Genomic DNA, 7895 nt, shown 5'->3' on the forward strand with positions numbered 1-7895 from the left:
TTAATGTGCAGCAAATGACCATATGCCCCATTTTTAAGTGCATGTGAAGGGTCTCACCTTCAGGCCTGCAACAGGTTTCACAAAGGGTTTGTTTTTCCTCTGAACGGTTCTGCTGATCGAGAATCTGAATCAGAATCAGAACCAGAATCATCTTTATTGCCAAGTGAGTTGACACGAACAAGGGATTTGTCTTGGTGTCCGGTGCATACATGAAACATAAATGTAAAACAATGAGTAAAATATGAAAATAAAATAAATAATAATAAATAACAATAATCATATTTTATAATAATAATCATAATAATCATAATAATCATACTTTATAATAATCATAATTTATAATAATAATAATAATAATAATAATAATAATAATAATAACAATATTATAATAATAGTCTTTTTTATTAATAATAATAATAAAAAAGACGTGATCGATCGTACCGTGACAGTGACGCTGTCATTCATTTCAGTTTTAAAAGTCTTTCCATGTTGATTATAAATTGCGGACATTTCCGCTGAAGGAAAGTTCACATGAATGTCTTTTATCAATGCAATGTCAGGCATTTTAACAGCGGCGGTCACATGGACGTCGTGTGTGTGTGTGTGTGTGTGTGTGTGTGTGTGTGTGTGTGTGTGTGTGTGTGTGTGTGTGTGTGCGCGCACGCGCGCTCATCTAATTTCAATAATACTTGACATTGATAATAATGACGCAATAACTACTGACGTTGACAGGCGGGTAATGTCGTCATCATTTCCAAACTCATGTAACGACGGAACCGGGGGCGCCCTCTGAACAAAAACGTTGCTTTATCTTAACACGACATTAATCATCTTTTAAATGAGTTAAATGTCATTGTTTGGATTATTAGTGCTAGTTTGCTTCAATTTCACCTTTTAATCCAAGTCGCACGGTGGAACCTCACTTTTGTTTGTCCTTTCATTATATGAGTACAGGCTGGAAAGTCTGCCCCGAATTGGTCGATTAGAGTGTGTGTAAATATAAGGGTTTTATCCTGATTTTATTTTTATTTTTTTACGTCAAGTCCCCTTTTTTCTAATTCTAAACGTGGGCAGCATTGGAGGCCCCGTGGGAGGCTGCGGCCGAGGGGCGGTGGGAACCCGCGTTTGAACGAGGCGCGGGGCGGAAAATAAAAAAAAAAAACAAAAAGGACGAAGCTGTCGTTCAAAATTGTTCCCACAGTGGAAGACTGACGTGGCGCCTGAAGCTCTGAACGTCTCCGGTCAGAGCCGCGTCACAGAGTCTGACGTCACAGAAAGCCACAATAAGCGTCCGTGACTCGGCGCGCGCCCAACGCCAAAACCCCCTGTGGCTCTCTGGGCCCCGCGAATATGTGACGTTACCATGTTCTACTATACTCTTATTATCAAGTCATTATACTGTTATTCCACACTCTACTTCATACTACTATCTTATAATGTGTTATACTATGTTTTATTATCACATACTACTGTTATAATATACTGCCCGTTGTTTACCTTTAGGTTCATTCTTCTGGTTTATTTTGTTGTCAACTTCTTGAGGTTTACTGTACATGTCACATTGATCCATCTGCTGGTTCAGTGTTTTTTCTTTCTGTACGATGACAATTTTTTTCTTGTTTTATTTTATTTTTTTGGTTTATATTGATTATCAATGTGTTTATTGTACAGCACCAAATTTGTATTTTTACTTTCCTGTTGACTGTTCGGTTTATTGTATGTTTTCATAAACTGTCCCTCCTCTCATTAACACTAGAGGTCTATTTTATATCCCCATTATATTTTTCCATTTGTATTCTATTGCTATTATTATTGCATATTTTGAAAGATCTATTTATCCAGCGTTATTAGCCATTATTAATAGTATATACTTTACCCTACTTGTATAATTATTACTGCTGTGCATCCCTGTAACGACACTTTCTGTAAAGTTGCGGCTATTGATCATTGCACATTATTACTCCACGGCTGCTGCAACCCCTTCTGACTCATTTTAGGCCTGAACATTGGGTTCACTACTGTGAGTTGGCGTCATAGAAAATGCACCAGTGTTCCAGGCAAAAAGAGAAAACAGCCGTTTCTTATTCCAGAGAGAAAAAAACGGCAAGAAAAAGGCGAGGGAGGTGTGCGTTACAAGCATTATACCAAACACCGGTGTCGCTGACAGTCGGCGAGCAAACACAGCGTCTGTGGCTCTCTGGTGTTTATCTTCTCACCAGCTCAAGGACGCGCTCTCTCTCTCTCCCCCACTCTCTCTCTCTTTCATTGTGTCCTCTCTCTCTCTCTCTTTGTTGTTGGTGTCAATCCAAAGGGGTTCATTGGAATGGGGAAACATTGCCAAAGCAGCACTCTCTCTCTCTCTCTCTCTCTCTCCCTCCCTCTCCCTCTCTCTTTCTCTCTTGCCCCTCTCTTTCCTTTCTACCTCCCCCCTCTCTCTCTCTTTCTCTCTCTCTGCTCCCCTTCCATCTCTCCATTCAAGGCAATGCGACGGGACCATCAGTAGAAGGTATTGCCAAAGCGCATGGTGCAAATGGAGACTGATGATAACGGAAACAGTGGAAACACACACACACACACACACGTGGTCATACATACGTGCTAAAGTGCACACTGTGGTTTATTTTTGGGGGGCAGGGCGTGGGAGGCAGAAACGTACTCGTGATGTGGTCGAAATGAGGGTGTTTGTGTTTGAATTTCAGATATTTTGTACTCGGTCAAGGTGGTTCTGAGTCTATACTCAGAGTCGGTAGTTAGGGTTGGATAGTTAGGGTTAGGTAGTTATGGTTAGGTAGTTAGGGTTAGCTATTTAGGGTTAAGTAGTTAGGGTTAGGTAGATAGGGTCAGGTATTTTGGGTTAGGTAGTTAGAGTTAGGTAGTTAGGGTTAGGTAATTAGGGTAAGGTAGTTAGGGTTAAGTAGTAAGGGTTAGGTAGTTAGAGTTAGGTAGTGAGGGTAAGGTATTTAAGGTTAGGTAGTTAGAGTTAGGTCATTAGGGTTAGGTATTTATGGTTAAGTAGATAGGGTTAGATAATTAGGGTAAGGTAGTTGGGTCAGGTTTTTAGGGTTATGTAGTTAGAGTTAGGTAGTTAGGGTTAGGTATTTAGGGTTAGGTAGTTAGGGTTAGGTAGTTAGGGTTAGGTAGTTAGGATTGGGTAGTTAGGGTTAGGTAGTTAGGGTTAGGTAGTTAGAGTTAGGTAGTTAGGGTTAAGTAGTTAGGATTGGGTAGTTAGGGTTAGGTAGTTAGGGTTAGGTAGTTAGAGTTAGGTAGTTAGGGTTGGGTAGTTAGAGTTAGGTAGTTAGGGTTAGGTATAAGGTATTTAGGGTAAGGTATTGAGAGTTAGGTAGTTAGAGTTAGGTAGTTAGGGTTAGGTATTTAGGGTTAGATAGTTAGGGTTAAGTAGTTAGGGTTGGGTCGTTAGAGTTAGGTAGTTAGGGTTAGGTATTTAGGGTTAGATAGTTAGGGTTAAGTAGTTAGGGTTGGGTCGTTAGAGTTAGGTAGTTAGGGTTAGGTATTTAGGGTTAAGTAGTTAGGATTAGGTAGTTAGAGTTAGGTAGTTAGGGTTAGCGTTAGGTATTAGGTATTTAGGGTTAGGTATTGAGAGTTAGGTAGTTAGAGTTAGGTAGTTAGGGTTAGGTATTGAGAGTTAGGTGGTTAGAGTTAGGTAGTTAGCGTTGGGTAGTTAAGGTTAGGTAGTTAGGGTTAGGTAATTAGTAGGGGTGGGTCGATCACATGATAGTCGTAATCGGAGTCGTATCCATAAAGCGTACCCCAATAGTTGTGATCGGATAGTCAGAATCAGATAAACCGGAAGCTGCCTTAAAAAGCGAGTAAAAGGATCTTCTCGCTGTTATTGTGAAAAAAACAATGTTGTCTTTGCCAGTGGCGAACGCTCTTTAATGGCACAAAGGGTTAGCATGAAAGTGTTTGGCAGCTTTAAACGCTTCTGCTGCAGCCAAAAATGACCATAGCAGGGACCTCCCTCTCTGTCTTTAAGAAGCACTTGAAGACCCAGCTCTTCAGTGAGTACCTCCTCTCCTAACCTACAATTACTTAGCACTACCTAGCAGTATTTATTGTTACACTAATGTCTCTGTCGCAATGTAGCTTGAATGTTATTCTCCCTTGTAAGTCGCTTTGGATAAAAGCGTCTGCTAAATGACTAAATGTAATGTAATGTAATGCTATGTAGCCCCTGCCTTGCCCTTATTTTTAAGGGCTTTCAATCTATCCTCAATGCATGCTTTTTCCTTTTCCATAACAATTTGACACTGCATAAGCAGCCTCAGTACGTGCAACTGCAGCTTTTGCACGGGCCCTTGCTGGGACCACACTAACGTTGGACTTGCTGGACCTGCTGGACCTCTTGGACCTGATGGACTTATTGGATCCGATGAACCTGTAGGAGGACTTGATGGACTCGTGGAGCCTGATGGACTCGACTTGATCGAATCGCCGGAGAGCCATGAAGCAGATACCGTTGTATTGCGTACTGGTCCTTTTACACGACACGCTGCTCGCTGGGGCCTGGGCTGCCCAACATCCTTGCTCCCGGCAATGATTCGGGATTCGGGACTCGAACAGGATAGGAGCTGACTTTCGGTGTTTTTTATGGTAGCTGTTGTGAAACTGTGGTATAAAGCACAAGAGAGGCAAATAAGCGACATATACTGTATATCAAAATCCGAGTTATTTGCAAAATTGAAGACGTAAACTTTAATTTACCTGACCTGATGTTGCGGTTGTGCGGTAGCATAATCCATCCAATGAGTCATTTTCCCAAGCACTGCCTTCCATCGTCTTTGTTTTTAGAGTATAGTGTATTTTTTATACCATTTGTATCGCTATGTCACAAATCAGCGGCAGAACTGCTTTATGCCATTATTTTACTTTACGTTACTTGGGCGTCCATGGGAGCGAATGTAAACAAAGATGGTGGAACCCGACGCTTGGGGAAATGACTCATTGGATAGATTATCACAGCATTTGGCTGTCGGCTACAGTGCAGCGGCAGCATAAAGCGAGGTAAATTAAAGCCTGAATCTTAAATTTTGCAACATAAATTTATACCGTGACCATGCTATTTCAGGGAAAGGCTTACAGAACCGTGCTTGCTTTGATACCATAGTATACCTTAAAAGAGTATAATGTCCGTTACATCCCTACAGACGATGCATACAAACAGCCAGTAGGCAGCACCAAACTCCATTATTTGTAAGGCGTCAAACCTCGATTAAAGCTGAGAGACAGAACAACATTAAAAGTGAAAAAGTAGAAAAATCGGAATTGCTAAAGAGGGACTTCAGTCAACTCTTTGAGACTGTCAGGGACACTGGTAAGAACTTTATAATTTGTTTAAATATTAGAAGCTTACCCCAGAAATGAGATCATATAAATATATTAGTTATACAGACTGGTCCTGAGTGAATCTTGGTTCAAAAAAGTGCCAATGACTCGGACATAGCCTCAATGGGCAGCTGAGTGGACAGAATTTGGGAGGGGAGGTTGGGTGATTATTTATGTAAGATCGGGTTTCTCTGTGACAATTTTAGTTGCCGTGACTGCATTTCTTGCTTCAGTTCTGCCTCAGTGGTAGGTCTCTGTAGACCCCCATCTGCTGATCTAGGTTTAGTTGACACAGTGGCGGATCGACTTTCTCAGTATTTCGATGTTCAGCTCATTATTGTGGGTGACTTTATCCTAAACTGGCTGAATGATACATCCAACCATCTTAAGGGGGTTGGTGGTCTCCTCAATTTATCCCAGTTAATAACAGAACCCACTCGGTTTTGAGGTGTCTGGAAGGTTCGAGGTGAATAGGTCACTGAGCTCCCAGGGCAGAAATATAGTGCGGGAATAATAGTAACGTATGTTACTGTAGATTTACTGCCTTGTTGTCATAGGAAGAGCGAAGACAACAATGGGTCTAATCAGAGGTCCTATGGGAGAGAAATGTTGTTTCCTCCAGCTTGACCAGAGGAGGAAATGTTTAGACTTATGACAGGACATAGGCTGAGCAGGCACCTATGCGTTGGAACCAGATGTGGTATGTTATCTCTGTAAAGCTTTAAAGCGAATGCTGAGCGTCACTTGGGAGGGATTCCATCTGGCTCGGGTCTCTCCCAGGACATCCATGGCAAGTCTGGTTTGATGCTGATTTGTGTAATAAAATTATTATTTTATTCAAGTCAGTGTCAGCGGTCACTCCTTCATTCTTCAGCACATCACACCCATCAAGAAACTAAACTACAGTTTACTCTAGTTGATCTCATATTTTACAATAGGGTTGATAAAAGTATTGCCTGTGGTGTCTTCGGAATAAGTGAATACTGCCCTATTGCACTGCCCTATCGCATCAGAAATACACGATTTTTAAGACAAAATCTCCCACGGTTACAAAGAGAAATCTTAGACATTTTAGTGGCTGGGCCTTTTTAACTGACGTTCTCCATTGCATTGAAATGGCACTGGACTTTTTCATAAAAACCTTTCTTTCAGTTTTCTGATAAACATGTGCCATTCAAAAACCCCTGGAATAAAAGACAGTAACACCCTGGTTTTCACACCAGTTGTCAGTTTTGCTCGTGGAGAGGAACAGTGCCTGGTCTCATGCCAGACACTCAGGGGATCCTTTACACTGGCTATGATTGAGGCAACTTAGAAATAAATGTACTTCAGTGAGAAAAAACGAAAATCAAATTATGATTTAGACCTTATCCTACTCAAACCTGGCAAAGTAAACTCAAACAAAAAATAAAGCTGCAGGCAGCAATGTATGGGGTCCAGGTTTCAACGGTGTGACAAAACGATGTACAAGCCCTATTTGCAATTCTGAAGAATTTATTAAGGTTAATGTTTTATTAACTACAACTCAAGATGGCATAACCAAATTAATTGTCTGTAACAAAATACACCCTTATGTTATAATGGCAACTAATCTGGCTTTGACTATGAAATGTAATGATTATTGTAGATTACCATTAATTTGGAATTTGCCTTAATATCTAAGAACTAATACAAACGTATGTTTGCCAATTGTGCGTTTTGCCACTTTAAACCCATTCCTGTTGCCACTCTTAAATGCCTCCTCCTCTTTCAAACAAAACTGAGTTTGGCTGTGAAACAGGGCTTGCCATTGAATCACCCTGGTGCGTGTCTGGGAGCGGAGTGATACGCTTTGTGCAGGGTGGTGTAGCAGCGATCCGGCGTGTTCTCCTCTCTGCCCTGACAGTTAATAAACTGCTTGGTGTTTGGGTCTTAAATTTCCTCTGTTAACACAGAATCTCACGCTATGATGACTCAGTGATGATTCTCTGTGACCAATCAGTAGTCTGTAGCGCTTTCACATGACCTTTTGGTATCGCCTCAGCTTGCTTGACAGAGGTGACGGAAACACACTTTTTTTTTGCTTCTACCCCTAAAAAAGCACACAGTCGCTACATACACATATTAAGTATGGTGCTGCATGTTATCAGAACAGAATGCGATATGCCCAGTCTTCAATAAACACTTTGCTGATGCTGGGCATCTATTTGGAAAGACGTACACAGCCCCCTTCTTTGATGTTGATTGTGTGTGCACCACGAACCATGTTTCTCAGTTCACGTTTCAACCCTTCTCTAACAATGTTTTTTTTTCCTGTTTTGATGGATCGGTCAAAAGCATTTGATACATTTGATCATCCTTTGCTCTTACAATGATTATGTAGTATTGGTTTGGATAGAAAGGCTTGTGCCTGGTTTCAGAATTATTTGTTTGAGAGGAGTCAGTGTGTGAAGTCTGTGCCCAGTGCCCAGCCTGAGTTTTTGTTGGTAACAAAGGGTGGTCCACAAGGTTCAATTTTGGGTCCCTTCCTCTTCACCATTTATATGAATGATATTGTCTCTTCATTGAGTTGT

This window comes from Zeus faber (genome assembly GCF_960531495.2).
Source record: "Zeus faber genome assembly, chromosome: 2".
NCBI classification, from domain to species: Eukaryota; Metazoa; Chordata; class Actinopteri; order Zeiformes; family Zeidae; genus Zeus; species Zeus faber.